The following is a 23,711-nucleotide window of genomic DNA, read 5'->3' on the forward strand; positions in this document are numbered from 1 at the left end:
GACAGAGTGCTGAAACTTTTCAAACACTAACCCAGTCACAGATCTGGGTTGAATCCATCATCATTATTTATCTTACTTTGCCACCCCAGTTCAGACACAGCAATATGCAAATCATTCTTGACTCTGTGCCTCATGGTAACAGTCCAGCCCGGACTGCCAAGCCATGTCTTCCCTGGACTGGAAACAAGCATCCTGGGACCAGTTTCGGGCTAACTGCCCTCTTCAGCCAGGCTAGCTTGAATCCAGTGGCAAAGTGAGCCAGAGACCCACGTCTGGGCAAACCCTGCCAACTTAGGGTGAACAAAGCAAACACGAGGAGTTGATGGACGGAGTGCTGAAACTTTTCAAACACTCACCCCCAGTCACAGATCTGGGTTGAATCCATCATCATTCTTTAGCTCTCTTTGCCTCCCCAGTTTAGACACAGCTATATGCAAATCAGTCTTGACTCTGTGCCTCACGTTAACAGTCCAGCACAAACTGCCACGACTCTCTTCAGCCAGGCTAGCTTAAATCCAGTGGTAAAGTGAGAAATGGGACCTACGTCTGGGCATACCCTGCCAACTTAGGTAAAACAAAGCAAACACAAGGAGATGATGGACAGAGTGCTGAAACTCTTCAAACACTCACCCACAGTCACAGATCTGGATTGAATCCATCATTATTCTTTATCTCACTTTGCTAGACCAGTTCAGACACAGCTATATGCAAATCGGTCTTGACCCTGTGCTTCATGGGAACAGTCCATCCCGAACTGCCAAGCCAAGTCATCCCTGGACCCGAAACAAGTATCCTTTGACGGTTTCGGACTAACAGCCCTCTTCAGCCAAGCTGTCAAGCGGCGAGAACCGGCAACGCGCTGCTCGCGCACCACAAGCGCCCCTCACAACAAACGGCCTCTATGGGAACTCCATTTCCCAGACCTCCCGGCGGATCACGCCCCACGTGACCAGCGCCGGGCGTGACAAGGGATAAAGCCGCTCCCGAACAACGAGCGGTGCCGATGATTCCTGCCAGCTCCGCATACCCTTGTGCTGAAGCCTTGCTCCGGTCCTGTATCCACGACCTTGCCCTCGCCATTCCATCCAGGATCCCTGTGCCCCAGCAAAGAGAACCTTGCAAACCGCCCCCGATGCTAGGAAGACTCCAGGGAGACCGCAGCCCGCAGCGGTCCATTCTCCAGCGGAAACCCCCAGCGCTCCTCTGCCACGTCTGGTTGGGTCCAGAGTAGAAGCGCGAAGGTGAAAACCTCGCCGGATACCCCCGACGCTAGAAGGACGCCCAAGAGACCTCCGCCTTCAACACTACAGACTCCCAGAAGAACCTCCGGCGCTCCTCTGCCCACGGAGTTCCGGGTTCAGAGTCGCAGCACGAACAGGAGCGCTCCTCTACCCACGGAGTTCCGGGTTCAGAGTAGCAGCGTGAACAGGTGCGCTCCTCTGCCCACGGAGTTCCGGGCTCAGAGTCGCAGCGCCCACTCTGTTCACAGCCCTTCGAGACTGTGAGTACAATTTATCTTTGCCTTCATGGAGGCGTCTTCCGTTTGTTTCCTTTGTTGACCCTGATTCGCGCTCTGGAGCATTAAGCACTGAATTGAAAGTGCTGACCTTTGCTCGCAGAGGGGTCGCGCTACCACGACCAACTGAACCAGTCACTAAGGCCAGCCCTGGACCTAAGGCCATAAGCCAGTGCCATTGTTTAACTAGGCTACACGCCTTCTCAGGCTGGGGGGCCTTCCTCCATAAGGGCGGGGAAGGTAGCAGGTGAGAAAACGACAAAGCGAGTGGTGGGGAGGTAAACGGGAGGGTCACGAGTAACGTGTTGTTAATGGTGTGCTTGTCTCATTCCAGGTCCCTCTCCCAGCTGCTCCTTCCCTTCCTTCCCTCGCCCACCTGTCTCCTTAGTCCGTGTGTATAACACGTTCTCCGGACTGGGGACGGATGGGAGGTGGACCCCATTAAAGCATCAGCGTCATCCTGAGAAGAGGATTCTCTGGCCGCCGTGACAGAATCATCGGCCCACGAATTAACGCTCCTCCCGATTGCGCTGACCTAGGGGATGGCCACCTTAGAGGATGTGCTGGCAGCCCTGGCCATTGTCCAGGGAGAGCTGGCTGCGTCCCGTCAGGAAACTGCGGCACTACACTCCCGGATGGACCGTCTCCAAAGAAATCCCTTTGGCGCCGGGCCCATCGGGCCTGCCCCAGCGCCTCAAGTAGTGGTTGAGATGCCCGCGCACGTTCCTCTGGCCCCTCCCAAGCGGTTCCATGGGGACATACAGAAGGTGCAGGTCTTCATGACGCAAATTCTATTACACTTCCACTGCAAACCCAAGCTATTCACTACCAACCAGTCCAGGGTGGCGTTCCTCATTTCCTACCTGACCGGAGATGCGGCTCAATGGGCGGTCCCTATCGTTAGGAGGGACGACGCCCTGCTCTATCATTGGGATACGTTCCGCGAGGAGTTCGAAAAGACCTTCGATCGACGAGCCGACACCTTCTCCGCGGACCGCGATCTTCTCTACCTCAAACAAAGTAGTTCCGATTTCCTAGGGTATCTCAACAGTTTCCGGAGATTGATGGCAGAAACGGACTGGCCAGAGTTGAAACAATCGGCTATCTTCTATAGGGGTTTGACGGAGGAACTGAAGGACGTCATCGCCCAAGTAGACCCTCAACCCCGTACTTGTGCCGCGATGGTGGAACTTGCCTCACGGTTGGAATACCGCGTCCGAGAGAGAAAAGGGGACCACAGGAGAAGAGACAGACCCCCTCCATCATCCAATCTGATGCGAGCACTAGAACACGGATCGGCTCGGTCCGAGCCCATGGACATAGGGGCGGTAAGAGCTTCCCTAACGCTGAGCGAGAGAGATTACCGCAGAAAGCAGGGCCTCTGCCTGTACTGTGGCAAAAAAGGCCACTATCTCCGAGAATGTCCTGTTCGACCCAAGGTCGGGAGGCCTCTTGCTGGGCAAGCCGCAGCAGTAACAGGAGATGGGGAGGCGGGAAACGCGCGGGCTTGAAGGACCACGAAGGGATGCCTTCAAGCTACCACTCCATCCCTTCTGTGGAGGCCGACGCGGAGGCAGAACCGGATCACTTCTTCCTTACGCTCCAAGTGGAGATAGACCACACCATTCGGTCCATACGAGCCATGATAGATTCCGGAGCCACAGGCTGCTTTTTGGACGGAGCAGAAGCCCAGAGGTTGGGGGTCACTCTTCTAACCAAACACACGCCTGAACTCGTCTATGCGGTAGACGGCAAGGAGTTGGACTCAGGGCCCATCCGCTACGTCACGCCGGCCCTCTGGATGACCATAGGCGAAACCCACGGCGAATGGCTGGCCTTGAACATTATCACCGCTCCCCGGTGCAAACTCATTTTGGGGCTACCCTGGTTAAGAAAACACGAACCAACCATAGGGTGGTCAGTGAATACCTTATCCTTTCGTTCCACCTTTTGCCAACAACATTGCACGGTGGCCGAGTCGTCGCCACTCCCTCCGTTGACCCCTCCGCAACGCATCGCCACTGCAGCGGAGAAAGAAGTGGTTCTTCCGGCCTGGTATAGACCCTACTCGGATGTCTTCAACAAACAGAAGGCCGAGGAGTTGCCACCCCATCGGGCCTACGACTGCCGCATCGACCTGGAACCTGGAGCAGTCATCCCTTGTTGCCGTGTTTATGCGCTCACGGTCCCCGAAACAAGTCACCTCCGAGAGTACCTAGACACGTACCTCACCTTGGGATTCATACGCCCCTCGAGGTCGCCCGCGGCCTCTCCAATCTTCTTCATCCCGAAAGCCAACGGCGAGTTGCGCTGCTGCATTGACTATCGCGCGCTCAACGCAGTAACGATCAAGAACCAGTACCCCTTGCCGTTGATCCCGGTGCTACTCGAACAGGTCCGGGAGGCGGCCTTGTACACCAAGCTGGACCTGCGTGGGGCGTACCACCTAGTTCGGATGAGAGAGGGGGACGAATAGAAGACGGCCTTCAAGACGCAGTATGGGTTGTTCGAATACCTTGTTATGCCCTTCGGACTCTGCAACGCCCCGGCCGCCTTCCAGTTCTTCCTCAACGAGGCCTTGAGAGACTTCCTGGACAAATTCGTCATAGTATATATCGACAACATCCTTCTCTTTTCGTCCTCCCCAAAGGAACACGTCGTCCACGTGAGACAAGTCTTGCAAGCCCTACGGGAACATCGCTTGTATTGTAAGCTCACTAAGTGTGAGTTCCACGTGACTATGGTGGAATTCCTGGGCGTTCTTCTAACCCCAGCCGGCCAAGTCATGTCGGACCGTAAAGTGCAAGCCGTGGTGAAGTGGCCTCCACCCCGAACCATCAAAGACATTCAAAGTTTCCTCGGTTTCTCTAACTTCTACCGGCGGTTCATCCACCACTTCTCCCAATTGGTGGCACGGCTCACACGATTGACCCGTAAAGGGGTTCCATTTTCCTGGGGTCCCGAGGCACAGAAGGCGTTCGAACACCTCAAGACAGCCTTCACTACTGCCCCTGTTCTACGCCACGCGAAACCCGAGCTCCCGTTCATAGTAGAGGCAGACGCCTCTGACATCGCAGTATGGGCAGTTCTATCCCAGAGGCATCCCGACACCCGCCAGCTCCATCCCGTGGCCTACCTGTCCAGAAAACTGAACCCAGCCGAAAAGAACTACACCATCGCCGAGAAAGAGCTGCTGGCCATACGGGAAGCCTTCCTGGAATGGAGACACTGGCTGATGGGAGCCCAACACCAAGTGACGGTCTACACCGACCACCGCAACCTCCAGTTCTTGAGGTCTGCCCGGCATCTCTCTCCCAGACAACAACGCTGGATGCTTTTCTTTGCCGAGTACCACTTCCTCGTCACGTTCCGACCTGGAACACGGAACCAAAAGGCGGACGCCTTGTCCCGACAGGGGATGGCTGGTCTTCCTTCAACAGACCCAGAACGCTCTATTGTAGCCCCCGATAACGTGGTGGGAAGAGTGGAAACAGAATCGTTCCTAGACGGAGTGAAACGAGGCATCAAAATGTTCGCTTGGTCGTCCTGGTTGCGCAGCCACCGGGAGTGGCGAATGCATCAAGGCCTCCCGATGAGTGGATCCCGGGTTCTGGTCCCCTCTCTCCGCCTCCGAAAACTTGTGTTCAGCTGGTGTCACGAAGCCCCTAGCGCCGGTCATATGGGGGGCACCAAGACTCTAGAAAAGGTCCTGCGACAGTTCTGGTGGCCGTCGGTCCGGCCGGATATCATGCACTGGGTCAAGAACTGCTCCATATGTGCACAGATGAAGACCGATCACAGCAAAAAACAAGGCCTCCTGCTTCCTCTATCAACCCCTACGAATCCGTGGGAAAAGATCTCCGTCGACTTTATAGTCGGACTACCAAAAGACCAAAACTGCACGGCTATCGTGGTCGTCATCGATTACCTCACCAAGATGGGGCATTTCATAGCATGCAAGCAGGTACCCACGGCGGGTGCCTTGGCCAAACTCATGTTAAGAGACATCGTAAGGCTACACGGCCTGCCCCGGGAGATCGTGTCGGACAGAGGGTCCCAATTCACCGCCCGCTTTTGGAAGGTCTGGTGCACCGAGTTGGGCATTCAATCATCCCTGTCCACAAGCTTCCACCCCCAATCCGATGCACAAACAGAGCGCCTCAACCAAACCCTGAAGCAGTACCTCCGTTGCTATGTGTACAAAGCCTCTGAGGCCTGGGTGGACTGGCTATGGGTAGCTGAGATAGCATATAATAGCACCGTCCATGCATCCACGCAACACACTCCCTTCTACCTCTCTTCTGGGTTTCACCTTCGTTTCACCCCTTTTTTGCTCCCACACTCTCGCGTCGCTCTGCCTGATCTCCAACACCGTCTTGCACAGATACGCTCGACCCTCACTGCTGCCCGCAAAAACCTTCGCCGTGCAAAAGAGAGATACAAAACACAGGTGGATAAGCACCGCCGACCCAATCCCGTGTATCACAAGGGGGACAAAGTCTGGTTGTCCACACGAAACCTCACCTTCAAGAAACCCAGTGTGTTCAACCCCAAGTTCATAGGTCCCTATTCGGTGGTCCGCCACGTTAACCCCGTGGCCGTGCGACTCCGCCTCCCGGAGCACATGCGCATACACCCCGTGTTCCACGTCTCTTTGCTCAAACCCTCACATTGTCCTGTGAAGAGAGTCCCTTCTCCTGTATGGGTACAACAAGAGCGGGAATACGAGGTGGAGAGGGTACTTGATTCCAAGCTGGTGAGGGGCCGGGTGTGGTATCTCTTGGCATGGAAGGGGTATGGGCCGGAGGAACATTCTTGGGAACCGGCTGCAGCGATCCACGCTTCCCGCCTGGTGGCCGCTTTTCACCGCCGCTGCCACGGCAAGCCCGGTGCTGCTCTCAGCGCTGGTGCCGGTGGGGAGAGGGGTGTACTGTCAGGCGGCGAGAACCGGCAACGCGCTGCTCGCGCACCACAAGCGCCCCTCACAACAAACGGCCTCTATGGGAACTCCATTTCCCAGACCTCCTGGCGGATCACGCCCCACGTGACCGGCGGCGGGCGCGACAAGGGATAAAGCCGCTCCCGAACGACGAGCGGTGCCGATGATTCCTGCCAGCTCCGCATACCCTTGTGCTGAAGCCTTGCTCCGGTCCTGTATCCACGACCTTGCCCTCGCCGTTCCATCCAGGAACCCTGTGCCCCAGCAAAGAGAACCTTGCAAACCGCCCCCGACGCTAGGAAGACTCCAGGGAGACCGCAGCCCGCAGCGGTCCATTCTCCAGCGGAAACCCCCAGCGCTCCTCTGCCACGTCTGGTTGGGTCCAGAGTAGAAGCGCGAAGGTGAAAACCTCGCCGGCTACCCCCAACGCTAGAAGGACGCCCAAGAGACCTCCGCCTTCAACACTCCAGACTCCCAGTAGAACCTCCGGCGCTCCTCTGCCCACGGAGTTCCGGGTTCAGAGTCGCAGCGCGAACAGGAGCGCTCCTCTACCCACGGAGTTCCGGGTTCAGAGTAGTAGCGCGAACAGGTGCGCTCCTCTGCCCATGGAGTTCCGGGCTCAGAGTAGCAGCGCCCACTCTGTTCACAGCCCTTCGAGACTGTGAGTACAATTTATCTTTGCCTTCAGGGAGGCGTCTTCCGTTTGTTTCCTTTGTTGACCCTGATTCGCGCTCTGGAGCATTAAGCACTGAATTGGAAGTGCTGACCTTTGCTCCCAGAGGGGTCGCGCTACCACGACCAAATGAACCTGTCACTAAGGCCAGCCCTGGACCTAAGGCCGTAAGCCAGTGCCATTGTTTAACTAGGCTACACGCCTTCTCAGGCTGGGGGGCCTTCCTCCATAAGGGCGGGGAAGGTAGCAGGTGAGAAAACGACAAAGCGAGTGGTGGGGAGGTAAACGGGAAGGTCACGAGTAACGTGTTTGTTAATGGTGTGCTTGTCTCATTCCAGGTCCCTCTCCCAGCTGCTCCTTCCCTTCCTTCCCTCGCCCACCTGTCTCCTTAGTCCGTGTGTATAACACGTTTTCCGGACTGGGGACGGATGGGAGGTGGACCCCATTAAAGCATCAGCGTCATCCTGAGGAGAGGATTCCCCCGCCGCCGTGACACAAGCTATCTTGATTCCAGTGGCAAAGTGAGCAAGGGACCCACGTCTTTGGATACCCTGCCAACTTAGGGCAAACAAAGCAAACACAAGGAGATGATGGACGGAGTGCTGAAACTTTTCAAACACTCACCCCCAGTCACAGATCTGGGTTGAATCCATTATCATTATTTAGCTTAATTTGCTACCCCAGTTCAGACACAGATATTTGCAAATCCGTCTTGACCCTGTGCCTCATGAGAACAGTCCAGCTCGAACTGCCAAGCCATGTCTGCCCTGGACCGGAAAAAAGCATCCTGGGACTGGTTTCGGGCTAACTGCCCTTTTCAGCCAGGTTAGCTTGAATCCAGTGGCAAAGTGAGCAAGGGACACATGTCTAGGTATACCCTGCCAACGTACGCCGAACAAAGCAAACACAAGGAGATGATGGACGGAGTGCTGAAACTTTTCAAACACTCACCGCCAGTCACAAATCTGGGTTGAATCCATCATCATTCTTTAGCTCACTTTGCCACCCCAGTTCAGACACAGCTATATGCAAATCGGTCTTGACCCTGTGCTTGATGGGAACGGTCCAGCCCGAACTGCCAATCCAAGTCTTCACTGGACCGGAAACAAGCATCCTGGGACCGGTTTCAGGCTAACAGCCCTCATCAGCCAAGCTATCTTGAATCCAGTGGCAAAGTGAGCAAGAGACGCACATCTGGACATAACCTGCCAACTTAGGGCAAACAAAACAAACACAAGGAGATGATGGACAGAGTGCTGAAACTTTTCAAACACTCACCCCAGTCATAGATCTGGTGTTGAATCCATCATCATTCTTTAGCTCACTTTGCCACCCCAGTTGAGACACAGCTATATGCAAATCAGTCTTGAACCTGTGCCTCATGGGAACTGTCCAGTCTGAACTGCCAAGCCTTGTCTTCCCTTGACCGGAATTAAAAATCCTGGGACTGGTTTCGGACCAACAGCCCTCATCAGCCAGGCTAGCTTGAATCCAGTGGCAAAGTGAGCAAGAGACCCACGTCTGGGCATACCTTGCCAACTTAGGGCGAACAAAGCAAACACAAGGAGATGATGGACGGAGTGCTGAAACTTTTCAAACACTCACCCAAGTCACAGATCTGGATTGAATCCATCATCATTCTTTAGCTCACTTTGCCATCCCAGTTCAGACACAGCTATATGCAAATCAGTCTTGACTCTGTGCGTCACGGGAACTGTCCAGCCCAAACTGCAAAGCCCCTCTTCAGCCTTGCCAGCTTAAATCCAGTGGTAAAGTGAGCAAGGGAACCGTCCTCTGGGCATACCCTGCCAACTTAGGGAAAACAAAGCAAACACAAGGAGATGATGGACGGAGTGCTGACATTTTTCAAACACTCACCCCCAGTCACCGATCTGGGTTGAATCCTTCATCATTCTTTAGATCACTTTGCCACCCAAGTTCAGACACAGCTATATGCAAATCAGTCTTGACCCTGTGCCTCATGGGAACAGTCCAGCCCGAACTGCCAAGCCATTTCTTCCCTTGACCGGACACAAGCATCCTGGGACCGGTTTCAGGCTAACAGCACTCCTTCAGCCCGGTTAGCTTGAATCCAGTGGCAAAGTGAGCATGGGACCCACGTCTGGGCATAGCCTGCCAACTTAGGGCGAACAAAGCAATCACAAGGAGATGATGAACGGAGTGCTGAAACTTTTCAAGCACTCACCCCTAGACATAGATCTGGTTTGAATCCATCATCATTATTTAGCTCAATTTGCCACCTCAGTTCAGACACAGCTATATGCTAATCAGTCTTGACCCGGTGCCTCATGGGAACAGTCCAGCCCAAAATGCCAAGCCATGTCTTCCCTGGACCAGAAACAAAAATACTGGGAACGGTTTCGGACTAACAGCCCTCTTCAGCCAGGCGAGATTGAATCCAGTGGCAAAGTTAGCAAGGGACCCACGTCTGGGCTTACCTTGCGAACTTAGGGCGAACAAAGCAAACACAAGGAGATGATGGACGAAGTGCTGAAACTTTTCAAACACTCAACCCCAGTCACAGATCTGGGTTGAATCCATCATCATTCTTTAGTTCACATTGCCACCCCAATTCAGACACAGCTATATGCAAATCAGTCTTGACTATGTGCCTCATGGGCACAGTCCAGCCCGAACTGCCAAGCCATGTCTTCCCTGGACCGGAAACATGCATCTGGGGACCGTTTTCGGGATAACAGCCTTAGACAGCCGGGCAAGTTTGAATCCAGGGGTAAAGTGGACAAGGGACCCATGTCTGGGCAAACCCTGCAAACTTAGGGCGAACAAAGCAAACACAAGGAGATGATGGACAGAGTGCTGAAACTTTTCAAACACTCATCCCTGTCACAGATCTGGATTGAATCCATCATCATTCTTTAGCTCACTTTCCCACCCCAATTCAGACACAGCTATATGCAAATCAGTCTTGACTATGTGCCTCATGGGCACAGTCCAGCCCGAACTGCCAAGCCATGTCTTCCCTGGACCGGAAACAAGCATCCTAGAACCGGTTTTGGGCTAACAGCCCTAGTCAGCCGTGCTAGCCTGAATCCAGTGGCAAAGTGAACAAGGGACCCACGTCTGGGTATACCCTGCCAACTTACGGAGAACAAAGCAAACATAAGGAGATGATGGACGGAGTGCTGAAACGTTTCAAACACTCACCACCAGTCACAGATCTGGATTGAATCCATCATCATTGTTTAGCTCACTTTGCCACCCAGTTCAGACACAGCTATATGCAAATCAGTCTTGACTCTGTGCCTCATGGGAACAGTCCAGCCCGAACTGCCAAGCCATGTCTTTCCTGGACCGGAAGCAAGCATCCTAGCACCGGTTTTGGGCTAACAGCCCTCTTCAGCCAGGATAGCTTGAATCCAGTAGCAAAGTGAGCAAGGGACGCACGTCTGGGCATAACCTGCCAACTTAGGGCAAACAAAGCAAACACAAGAAGATGATGGACGGAGTACTGCAACTTTTCAAACACTCACCCCCAGTCACAGATCTGGGTTGAATCCATCATCATTGTTTAGCTCACTTCGCCACCCCAGTTCAGACACAGCTATATGCAAATCAGTATTGACCTGTGCCACATGGGAACAGTCCAGCCCGAACTGCCAAGCCATGTCTTCCCTGGACTGGAAACAAGCATCCTGGGACCAGTTTCGGGCTAACTGCCCTCTTCAGCCAGGCTAGCTTAAATCCAGTGGCAAAGTGAGAAAGGGACCCACGTCTGGGCAAACCCTGCCAACTTAGGGTGAACAAAGCAAACACAAGGAGATGATGGACGGAGTGCTGAAACTTTTCAAACACTCAACCCCAGTCACAGATCTGGGTTGAATCCATCATCATTCTTTAGTTCACTTTGCCACCCCAATTCAGACACAGCTATATGCAAATCAGTCTTGACTATGTGCCTCATGGGAACAGACCAGCACGAACTGCCAATCCATGTCTTCCCTGGACCGGAAACATGCATCTGGGGACCGTTTTTGAGATAACAGCCCTATTCAGCCAGGCTAGCTGAATCCAGTGGCAAAGTGAGCAAGGGACCCACTTCTGGGCATAACCTGTCCAAGTTAGGGCGAACAAAGCAAACACAAGAAGATGATGGACGAAGTGCTGAAACTTTTCAAACACTCACCCCCAGTCACAGATCTGGTTTGAATCCATCATCATTATTTAGCTGACTTTGCCACCCCAGTTCAGACACAGCTAAATGCAAATCAGTTTGACCCTGTGCCTCTTGGGAACAGTCCAGCCCGAACTGCCGAGCCATGTCTTCCCTGGACTGGAAACAAGCATTCTGGGACCGGTTTTGGTCTAACTTCCCTCTTCAGCCAGGCTAGCTTTAATCCACTGGTAAAGTGAGCAAGGGACCCCTGTCTGGGCATACCCAGCCAACTTACGGCAAACAGAGCAAACACAAGGAGATGATGGACGGAATGCCAAAACCTTTCAAACACTCACCCCCAGTCACATATCTGGGTTGACTCCATCATCATTCTTTTGCTCACTTTGCCACCCCAGTTCAGACACAGCTATATGCAAATCAGTCTTGACCCTGTGCCTCACGGGAACAGTCAAGCCCGAACTGCCAAGCCATGTCTTCCCTATACCAGAAACAAGCATGTGGGGACTGTTTTCGGGCTAACAGCCCTCTTCAGCCAGGCTAGCTTGAATCCAGTGGCAAAGTGAGCAAGGGACACACGTCTGGGCATAACCTGTCCAAGTTAGGGCGAACAAAGCAAACACAAGTAGATGATGGACGAAGTGCTGAAACTTTTCAAACACTCACCCCCAGTCACAGATCTGGTTTGAATCCATCATCATTATTTAGCTGACTTTGCCACCCCAGTTCAGACACAGCTAAATGCAAATCAGTTTGACCCTGTGCCTCATGGGAACAGTCCAGCCCGGACTGCCAAGCCATGTCTTCCCTGGACTGGAAACAAGCATTCTGGGACCGGTTTTGGTCTAACTTCCCTCTTCTGCCAGGCTAGCTTTAATCCAGTGGCAAAGTGAGCAAGGGACACACGTCTGGGTATACCCTGCCAACTTACCGAGAACAAAGCAAACATAAGGAGATGATGGACGGAGTGCTGAAACTTTTCAAACCCTCACCGCCAGTCACAGATCTGGGTTGAATCCATCATCATTCTTTAGCTCACTTTGCCACCCCAGTTCAGACACAGCTATATGCAAATCAGTCTTGACCCTGTGCTTCATGGGAACAGTCCAGCCCGAACTGCCAAGCCATGTCTTCCCTGGACCGGAAAAAGCATCCTGGGACCGATTTCGGGCTAACTGCTCTTTTCAGCCAGGCTAACTTGAATCCAGTGGCAAAGTGAGGAAGGGACGCATGTCTGGACATGACCTGCCAACTTAAGGTGAACAAATCAAACAAAAGGAGATGATGGACGGAGTGCTGAAACTTTTCAAACACTCACCTCCAGTCATAGATCTGGTGTTGAATCCATCATCATTCTTTAGCTCACTTTGCCACCCCAGTTGAGACACAGCTTTATGCAAATCACTCTTGAACTTGTGCCTCATGGGAACTGTCCAGCCCGAACTGCCAAGCCATGTCTTCCCTTGACCGGAACAAAAATCCTGGGACCGGTTTCGGACCAACAGCCCTCTTCAGCTAGGCGAGTTTGAATCCAGTGGCAAAGTGAGCATGGGACCCACGTCTGGGCATACCTTGCCAACTTAGGGCGAACAAAGCAAACACAAGGAGATGATGGACGGAGTGCCGAAACTTTTCAAACACTCACCCAAGTCACAGATCTGGGTTGAATCCATCATCATTCTTTATCTCACTTTCCCACCCCAGTTCAGACACAGCTATATGCAAATCAGTCTTGACCCTGTTCCTCACGGGAACAGTCCAGCCCGAACTGCCAAGACATGTCTTCCCTGGCCTGGAAACAAGCATCCGCGGACCGTTTTCAGGATAACAGCCATCTTGAGCCAGGCTAGCTTGAATCCAGTGGCAGAGAGAGCAAGGGACCCATGTCTGGGCATACCCTGCCAACTTAGGGCGAACGAAGCAAAGACAAGGAGATGATGGATGGAGTGCTGAAACTTTTCAAACACTCACCCCCGTCTTAGACCTGGGTTGAAACCATCATCATTCTTTAGCTCACTTTGCCACCCCAGTTCAGACAGAGCTATATGCAAATCAGTATTGACCCTGTGCCTCACGGGAACAGTCCAGCGTGAACTGCCAAGCCATGTCTTCCCTGGACCGGAAACAAGCATCCGGGGACCGTTTTTGGGCTAACAGCCTTCTTCAGCCAGGCTAGCTTGAATTCAGTGGCAAAGTGAGCAAGGGACCAATGTCTGGGCATACCCTGCCAACTTAGGGCGAGCAAACCATACACAAGGAGATAGTGGACAGAGTGCTGAAACGTTTTCAAACAATCATCCCAATCACAGATCTGGGTTGAATCCATCATCATTCTTTAGCTCACTTTGCCACCCCAGTTCAGACACAGCTATATGCAAATCAGTCTTGACTCTGTGCCTCACGGGAACAGTCTGGCCCGAACTGCCAAGTCCCTCTTCAGCCAGGCTAGCTTAAATCCAGTGGTAAAGTGAGCAAGGGACCCACCTCTGGGCATACACTGCCAAATTAGGGAAAACAAAGCAAACACAAAGAGATGATGGACGGTGTGCTTACATTTTTCAAACACTCACACCCAGTCACAGATCTGGGTTGAATCCATCATCATTCTTTAGCTCACTTAGCCACCCAAGTTCAGACACAGCTATATGCAAATCAGTCTAGACCCTGTGCCTCATGGGAACAGTCCAACCCGAACTGACAAGCCATGTCTTCCCTGGACCGGAAACAAGCATCCAGGGACCGGTTTTGGGCTAACAGCCCTAGTCAGCCGGGCTAGCTTGAATCCAGTGGCAAAGTGGACAAGGGACCCACGTCTGGGCATACCCTGCAAACTTAGGGCGAACAAAGCAATCACAAGGAGGTGATGGAGGGAGTGCTGAATCTTTTCAAACACTCGCCCCCAGTCACAGATCTGGTTTGAATCCATCATCATTCTTTAGCTCTATTTGCCACCTCAGTTCAGACACAGCTATATGCAAATCAGTCTTGACCCCGTGCCTCATGGGAACAGTCCAGCCCGAACTGCCAAGCCATGTCTTCCCTGTACCAGAAACAAAAATTCTGGGACCGGTTTCGGACTAACAGCCCTCTTCAGCCAGGCGAGATTGAATTCAGTGGCAAAGTGAGCAAGGGACCCACGTCTTGGCTTACCTTGCCAAATTAGGGCGAACAAAGCAAACACAAGGAGATGATGGACGGAGTGCTGAAACTTTGCAAACACTCAACCCCACTCACAGATCTGGGTTGAATCCATCATCATTCTTTAGTTCACATTGCCACCCCAATTCAGACACAGCTATATGCAAATCAGTCTTGACTCTGTGCCTCACGGGAATAGTCCTGCACGAACTGCCAAGCCATGTCTTCCCTGGACCGAAAACATGCATCTGGGGACCGTTTTCGGGATAACAGCCCTAGTCAGCCGAGCTAGCTTGAATCCAGTGGCAAAGTGGACAAGGGACCCATGTCTGGGCATACCCTGCAAACTTAGGGCGAGCAAAGCAAACACAAGGAGATGAAGGACAGAGTGGTGAAACTTTGCAAACACTCACCCCCGTCACAGATCTGGGTTGAATCCATCATCATTCTTTAGCTCACTTTGCCACCCCAGTTCAGACACAGCTATATGGAAATCAGTCTTGACTATGTGCCTCATGGGAACAGTCCAGCCCGAACTGCCAAGCCATGTCTTCCCTGGACCGGAAGCAAGCATCCTGGGACCGGTTTTGGGCTAACAGCCCTCTTCAGCCAGGATAGCTTGAATCCAGTGGCAAAGTGAGCAAGGGACGCACGTCTGGGCATAACCTGCCAACTTAGGGCAAACAAAGCAAACACCTGAAGATGATGGACGGAGTGCTGCAACTTTTCAAACACTCACCCCCAGTCACAGATCTGGGTTGACTCCATCATCATTGTTTAGCTTACTTCGCCACCCCAGTTCAGACACAGCTATATGCAAATCAGTCTTGACCTCATGGGAACAGTCCAGCCCGAACTGCCAAGCCATGTCTTCCCTGGACTGGAAACAAGCATCCTGGGACCAGTTTCGGGCTAACTGCCCTCTTCAGCCAGGCTAGCTTGAATCCAGTGGCAAAGTGAGCAAGTGACCCACATCTGGGCAAACCCTGCCAACTTAGGGTGAACAAAGCAAACACAAGGAGATGATGGACGGAGTGCTGAAACTTTTCAAACAATCAACCCCAGTCACAGATCTGGGTTGAATCCATCATCATTCTTTAGTTTACTTTGCCACCCCAATTCAGACACAGCTATATGCAAATTAGTCTTGATTATGTGCCTCATGGGAACAGTCCAGCACGAACTGCCAAGCCATGTCTTCCCTGGACCGGAAACATGCATCTGGGGACCCTTTTTGAGATAACAGCCCTATTCAGCCAGGCTAGCTTGAATCCAGTGGCAAAGTGAGCAAGGGACCCACTTCTGGGCACAACCTGCCAAGTTAGTGCGAACAAAACAAACACAAGAAGATGATGGACGAAGTGCTGAAACTTTTCAAATACTCACCCCCAGTCACAGATCTGATTTGAATCCATCATCATTATTTAGCTCACTTTGCCACCCCAGTTCAGACACAGCTATATGCAAATCAGTCTTGACCCTGTGCCTCATGGGAACAGTCCAGCCCGAACTGCCAAGCCATGTCTTCCCTGGACTGGAAACAAGCATTCTGGGACCGGGTTCGGGCTAACTGCCCTCTTCAACCAGGCTAGCTTTAAATATTCCAGTGGCAAAGTGAGCAAGGGACCCCTGTCTGGGCATACCCAGCCAACTTACGGCGAACAAAGCAAACACAAGGAGATGATGGACGGAGTGCTGAAACTTTTCAAACACTCACCCCCAGTCACAGATCTGGGTTGAATCCATCATCATTCTTCAGCTCACTTTGCCACCCTAGTTCAGACACAGCTATATGCAAATCAGTCTTGGCCCTTTGGTGCACGGGAACAGTCCAGCCCGAACTGCCAAGCCATGCCTTCCTTATACCAGAAACAAGCATTCTGGGACCGGTTTTGGACTAACAGCCCTCTTCAGCCAGGCGAGATTGAATCCAGTGGCAAAGTGAGCAAGGGACCCATGTCTGGGCAAACCCTGTTAACTTAGGGTGAACAAAGCAAACACAAGGAGATGATGGACGTAGTGCTGAAACTTTTCAAACACTCACCCCCAGTCACAGATCTGGGTTGAATCCATCATCATTCTTTAACCCACTTTGCCACACCAGTTCAGACACAGCTATATGCAAATCATTCTTGACCCTGTGCCCCATGGAAACAGTCCAGCCCGAACTGCCATGCCATGTCTTACCTGGACCGGAAGCAAGCATCCTGGGACCGGTTTCGGGCTAACAGCCCGCTTCAGCCAAGCTATCTTGACTCCAGTGGCAAAGTGAGCAAGGGACGCACGTCTGGGCATACCTTGCCAACTTAGGGCAAACAAAGCAAACACAAGGATATGATGGACTGAATGCTGACACTTTTCAAACACTCACCCCCAGTCATAGATCTGGGTTGAACCCATCATCATTCTTTAGCTCACTTTGCCACCCGAGTTCCGACACAGCAATATGCAAATCAGTCTTAACCCTGTGCCTCATGGGAACAGTCCAGCCCGAACTGCCAAGCCATGTCTTCCCTGGACCAGAAACAAAAATCCTGGGACCGGTTTCGGACTAACAGCCCTCTTCAGCCAGGCGAGATTGAATCCAGTGGCAAAGTGAGCAAGGGACCCACGTCTGGGCATACCTTGCCAACTAAGGGCAAACAAAGCAAACATAAGGAGATGATGGACGGAGTGCTGAAACTTTATCAACACCCACCCCCAGTCACAGATCTGGGTTGAATCCATCATCTTTCTTTAGCTCACTTTGCCAACCCAGTTCAGACACAGCTATATGCAGATCAGTCTTGACCCTGTGCCTCACAGGAGCAGTTAAGCCCGAACTGCCAAGCCATATCTTCCAGGGACCGGAATCAAGCATCCGTGGACCGTTTTCGGGATAACAGCCCTCTTCAGCTAGGCTAGCTTGAATCCAGAGGTAAAGTGAGCAAGGGACCCACATCTGGGCATACTCTTCCAACTTAGGGTAAACAAAGCATACACAAGGAGATGGTGGACGGAGTGCTGAAACTTTTCAAACACTCACCCCCAGTCACAGATCTGGGTTGAATCCATCATCATTCTTTAGCTCACTTTGCCACCCCAGTTCAGACACAGCTATATGCAAATCAGTCTTGACCCTGTGCCTCATGGGAACAGTCCAGCCCGAACTGCCAAGCTATGTCTTCCCTGGACCGGAAACAAGCACCCTGGGACCGGTTTCGGGCTAACAGCCCTCTTCAGCCAGGCTATCTTGAATCCAGTGGCAAAGTGAGCAAGGGACCCACGTCTGGGCATACCCTGCAAACTTAGGGCGAACAAAGCAAACACAAGGCGATGATGGACAGAGTGCTGAAACTTTTCAAACAATCACCCCCAATCACAGATCTGGGTTGAATCCATCATCATTCTTTAGCTCACTTTGCCACCCCAGTTCAGACACAGCTATATGCAAATCAGTCTTGACCCTGTGCCTCACGGGAACAGTCCAGCCCGAACTGCCAAGCCATGTCTTCATTGGACCGGAAACAAGCTTCCAGGGACTGGTTTTGGGCTAACAGCCCTCTTCAGCCAGGCTAGCTTGAATCCAGTGTCAAAGTGAGCAAGGGACCCAAGTCTGGGCATACCCTGCCAATTTAGGGAAAACAAAGCAAACACAAGGAGATGATGGACGGAGTGCTGAAACTTTTCAAACACTCACCCCCAGTCACAGATCTTGGCTGAATCCATCATCATTATTTAGCTCACTTTGCCTCCCCAGTTCAGACAATGCTATATGCAAATTAGACTTGACCCTGTGCCTCATAGGAACAGTCCAGCCCGAACTGCAAAGCCATGTCTTCCCTGGACCGGAAACAAGCATCCTGGGACCGGTTTCAGGCTAACAGCCCTCTTCAGCCAGGCTAGAATCCAGTGGGAAAGTGAGCAAAGGACCCACATCTTTGCATACCCTGCCAACTTAGGGCATACAAAGCAAACACAAGGAGATGATGGACGGAGTGCTGAAACTTTTCAGACACTCACCCCCAGTCCCACCCTGCCCAGCATTAGTGTTATTAATCTGGTGCCTTCCAAAGCTTTACCCAGATCAGACTTGTAAATGTTGAAAAGGAGAGGGACCAGCAAGCAGCCTTTATTGAGTCTGTTATTGGTTAGAACCTAAGCAGTTGCTAAGGTAGGACTTGTTTTATCAAGACCCAGGTCCCCGATATAGGGAGATTATGGCCTTGAGCAGCGGGGTAGGGATTCCCCATATGGTTAACTTCACTCACATCTTTCCTCAATCCACCCAGTTTAAAGCTGCGCTGTAGTGAATAAAGCAGCAGAACAAAGGAGGTTGCTTGCTCTGTGTAGCTTGGTATCACAGGTAGGCCAGTGCTGTGGTCTTGTCCATCGTGTAACTTTCGGACCCAAAACCAGATTGTAAAAAAGGAAGATTATTATTCCGTGATTCCCAGGCTTCCAGCTCTTCCAATAGAATATGGGCATAAGGTTTTGCTGCTAAAGCTAAAAGGGCAGAGGAAAGATCTACAGCCATTCCACTTTGGTTTACTTTCATTGTTTGTTGCCATAAAATTTGTCTGCGAGCTGCTCTAAGTGCTGGGAGCCTTTGTCCATGGTAGTTTTTCAAAATGGATATAACCTGCACATCAATTTAATGAATGACTTTAATCATATTAGTGTATTTTATCAATGTGTGCTACCTTGTTGTCCTGATCTGCTCCTATCAGGTTGTATAATCAAAAGTGTATGTGTACAGATGCTGTCAAATATAGCAAGGTGCACTACTTGCTATATGTGACAGGATCTGTACACATACACTTTTGATCATGCAACCATGGTAGTTTTTGCCACCTCTTCCTCTGTCTACAAGGGACTTTCGGAGACTGCGCTTTCTTGTGACCTGCTCTGATGTTATGGTGAAAGGGGCAGTTGTTCGAATGGGGAAGTCCCTTCTCAGGGAGATCTCTAGTCCTCCGAATGCCCAGGAGGTGTAAGTGTGCTGGGTGGTTTAAGGGCTTCCTCTTTTTTTGCAATCCAAGCAAATAGTTTTTTACCGAGATTCACTGACCATTTAATTCGGGAGACAACCTTATGGTGTTCTTCCCTGCATGGTTCCCCAAGTGACAATAGTTATGGCGAGGATTTGGGGGCATATTATCAAGAAACAACGTTAAAATTATCGCCGCTTTAGCGGCAGAAAAGTGCCGCTAAAGCAGCGATAATGGGCTTGAAAATATGCCCTTGTGAATTCAATAGAAGCCCATGTTCTGGTGTCAACATGGGCTTCTATTGGAATTCTCAACAGCATATTATCAAGCCCATTATCGCAGCTTTAGCGGCAGTTTTCTGCTGCTAAAGCGACGATAATTTGAACGCCGTGCTTGATATTATGCCCCTTGGTGTCTAGTTGCAGGACTGCATGCAGAGGTCTTTGGTCACTCTCTCCCCTGTCATCTACCTGCAAAGCTTATGGGACAGCGATTTGCTGATAAAAATATAGTCAATGGTGGATATGTTCCTTAAAGTAGGAAGAGTTTACCATTGTGGTTCTTGGACTTCTTTCAGAGATAGCAGGGAGACTAGTCTGTAGTTGTTAAGAAAGCTCTGAAGAGGTGCCGCATTTATAGGAGCCCGGAGTGTTTAGAAAGCTTGCCCACGGCCCTGATGATGAAGTCCCCAAAAATTATTGGTGAGAGAGAGACATATTTGCTTAATAACTCTCCAATTGCAGATGCAAAGGAGTTTAAAGCCTGTTTGTTCTGATGTTGTGTAGGGTTTACATAGCAGCTGATTAGCAGCAATCGGAAAGGTTGGAATTTACATTTTAGCCCTTTGATGAGCAGCGCTTGGAATGTGTGCGAGTTGGTGAGTATTTCAGTGACTTTTTTGTCGGGTGTGCTTGACGAAGATGGCAAGTCTGCCAGATGTTCTGTTGAAGATGTTGCATGTTATTGCTGGAGTGTGAAATTCTGAATATCCTGAAAGCAGCATGGTTTAGGTGGACCAGTTCTCCTTAGAGCATAGATTGCCTCCATTGTGAAGGTAATCAAAAACTGAGTCAACCTCAATGACTTTCCTCAATTCCTGTCACGTTCCAAGAAATGATTGTTAGATGTGGGCTGAAGCCTGCCACCCTGTAATGTTTGTCTTGCATCCAAGTGTTGATGGTGTTAGGGATTCTGTCAAAAGGAGCTACAGGCAGGTGGTGATCATTGACTGAATTCAGTGTCAGCCGTGGGATCCCAAGGTGAGCAGCCCTTTGATTGTTTGTGCTTGTTATTCTGAAGGCATTGAGAGGCTTGAACTCAGCTTGATAGCTGCTGATATGATTGGTGCATTTGTTCCTCGTAGAACAGAATGAGCCCTCTTCGTCTGAGAAGGGGCATACATCACTAGTGGGTATTTCTCTGGTTGGCGGAGTATGAGATCTATCCCCTATTCTGCCAAATGGGGTGCTTCCTCAAGCATGGTGACCTGATAAAGTTGTTGACGTAATCCTATCAATGCTGATTCACCATGAGTGTTGCTGGGGAGATTCAGGAACGTGACCCAGGTAAGATCTGCCAAACGAATATGAGCCAGAGATGGTATGCGTTTGAATAAGTGGAGTATATTTTCCCTCTTTACGTTGTCGTATAGTCCTTTGATGGGATATCTGGAGGTTAGGGCTATCTCCACGGCACTCATCCCCACCTTTGTAGTGATTGGTTCCAGTGCTTGGGCTCTATGTGCCCTGAGGGTGCGGAGTGGACCAGTACCCAGGTCCGCTGCTGCTGGGGGGTGCATTTTGAGTGGGGCCAGAGGTTAGCAAACCATTGGACTGGCAATTAATCAATGTAGATTTGTTTATGAGAGCTCAGGTGGTGCTCATGCTGGTGTCTATGCTTGGCTCATGGATGGATACGGCCTGGGTGCTGAAGTCTGCCCTTTCCATATTTGTCACTTGTTGGAGCTGTGGGATCTTGAGGACCAAGCTTGCCATTCCAAGATCCTGCCCTTCCTTTGTGGTCTTTGGAGATGAAAGAGTGTTAGTATCAGGTCCTTCTGCCCCGATGGCTTTCATGTTGTTGATACCGGGCCTTGAGAAGAATATCGGGTACAGCTTGGCAGGACTTTTTGCAGCCAAAAGATGTCGATTTTGGGTGATCATCAGGGATTCTACTCTTTTGGAAATTGTAGCCCATTTGTGCTGTTTTCTTAGATTTTTACTTGGCCCTCCTGGAGAGTGGCACGCCTTGCTGCACTAAGCTGGATGGGGTTTCTGTGTTGTCCTTTCTTGTTGGCTAGACACTAATGCTGGGACTATGTTCCATAGGAATGGGTGATAAATTATCATAGGAGGATAGGCACAAGATATCAGAATTTGGCTGAGGTCTGTCTTAAATTTATTATTGAATTGGGGTGTGACCCTTCAAAGTTTTCGGCCACCAGATTTTGATTAAAAGAGTAGATGGGCTGCTAACTGTGGGGGTGCCGGCTGTGCCTCCAATTATGGCAATGAGTTCAGTTAGAACCTGTGGGTCGAGTTGCCCATTTGTCGATGATAGCTGTGCATGAACATGTGCACAACCTATCTTCTTGGCTGCCTCGGATATTATTCTCAATGAGGTCCACCTTGGTGCTAAGGTCCACTAGGCGCTGTGTGATCCACTAAAGAAGGTCTATCTGTAACTCCATTTTGGTAGACTGCCATATCAGTGCTCTGGCTATGGAGTTATGTGCTGTACTATTGGAGTTCAGTTAAAGGTCCTCCATACAGTTGGTATCTTGAGTACTGGGAATGTTTGCCTTGTTGCATTTGGTGTTCTGAACAGCTTCGGAGTGAATGAATAGTTTACAGTGAAACACACAGGCAGTGCTGCAAAAGTGGGTAGGGTCACCCCTGAGAACTTTTACTCAATTGATTAGGGAGTGGCCAGGAGTTTTCCCACATAGAGCCTGGCTCTGGACATTTCTGTGACATCCCCAAGTACCTTCCTGAAAACACTCCTGGATCAATGGAGAATCAAAAGAAGGACTGCCCTGCTGTCTGAAGAACATGAAGGAACACTAGACTAGACCTGCTTTCCTTGAACCCTGTACCCCATAAGTGACTCTGTGTGTCAGTTGGCTAACCTCCTGTGTAAGCTATAGGGACACAATAGGCTTCCAGAGTCCTCTGACCCTGCAACTGCCCAGCAGACCAGTTCCATCTGGACCTGCCTTAAACCCTATTGCTGACATCTGTTGGAGTGAGCCCTAACCTCCAAGTGGTGCCCTTCCAGGTCCTGGACCCTTGGTTGATGTTAGGGTGTACTCCTCCTGTCCACACAGTAAAAGCTGGGACTCTTTGCCAACTTTCTGCCTGGAGAACCGACGGAGACTTGGATTGCTGTCAAGTCACAGCTGTAAACTGAAGAAGGAGATCTGACTTCCAGAAAAGTTTTTAAGTTCAAACATAGAGGCCTTCATTGGGACTCTTGCCAAGCAGCATCTAATCAATGTTGAGGCCTTCTTGAGCATGGACTTACTGAGCTTGCCTGTCTTCATCGATGACTACACCAGGATCTTGATCTTCCGCAAACTCCCATCTCCATTCCCTGCATTCGATCCATCTTGTAGCTTGCCCCGCCGACGACTCGTTGACGACCATTTTTTCTCCATTAAAGTCAGAAGGTAAACTTTCCACAAGGAAAACCTGGTCCTCTTATCTAACCCTTGATCCATTCTGGCCAGCCTTAACTATTGTTAAATCATTAAGGACATTGTTCCGAGTTGAGGGTGGATAATCTCACCCGCTCAAAGAATGGAGCTAGAAAGACTAAGAGTACAATAGAAAGCAAGAGAAGAATGAAAAAGAGAGAGGCAGAGGTTTTTCCCCGGTATCAAGGATCCAATCCCGAAGGGGAGGTTCAAGTCTTGCCTCTTAGTTGCCCTCACACACCCCGAAGGGTGCCATGCTTCATCATCGGGAATTTGCTCCTCATCGGGCCGGCACTGCAATGCCCGACGGGTACCCCGAAGGGTCACTTTCGTGGAGATCTTTTAAGAGAAAATCCGTTAGGTGAGTGCGGGTGTGTGGGGTGGATCCAAATGGATAGTATTGAAGTGCGTGCCGGAGTGGGTAAATAAAAATACCTAGGGGTATCCAAAGGAAATTATTTTTAATAGTGTGGTGCCCCTGGTAGATTAAAAAAACAAAAGGTTGGTGAGTTACTGTAGGGCTCAATGTGCCCGTGTAACTAATAAAAGGTCGACATGTTTCACGCCTGGTTTGTCTGCGAGATCAATGGCGTTTCTTCAGGACCTAGCTGATGTGATAGTTGTGCAT

The sequence above is a fragment of the Triturus cristatus genome, chromosome 4_2 (genome assembly GCF_964204655.1).
Source record: "Triturus cristatus chromosome 4_2, aTriCri1.1, whole genome shotgun sequence".
Lineage (NCBI taxonomy): Eukaryota > Metazoa > Chordata > Amphibia > Caudata > Salamandridae > Triturus > Triturus cristatus.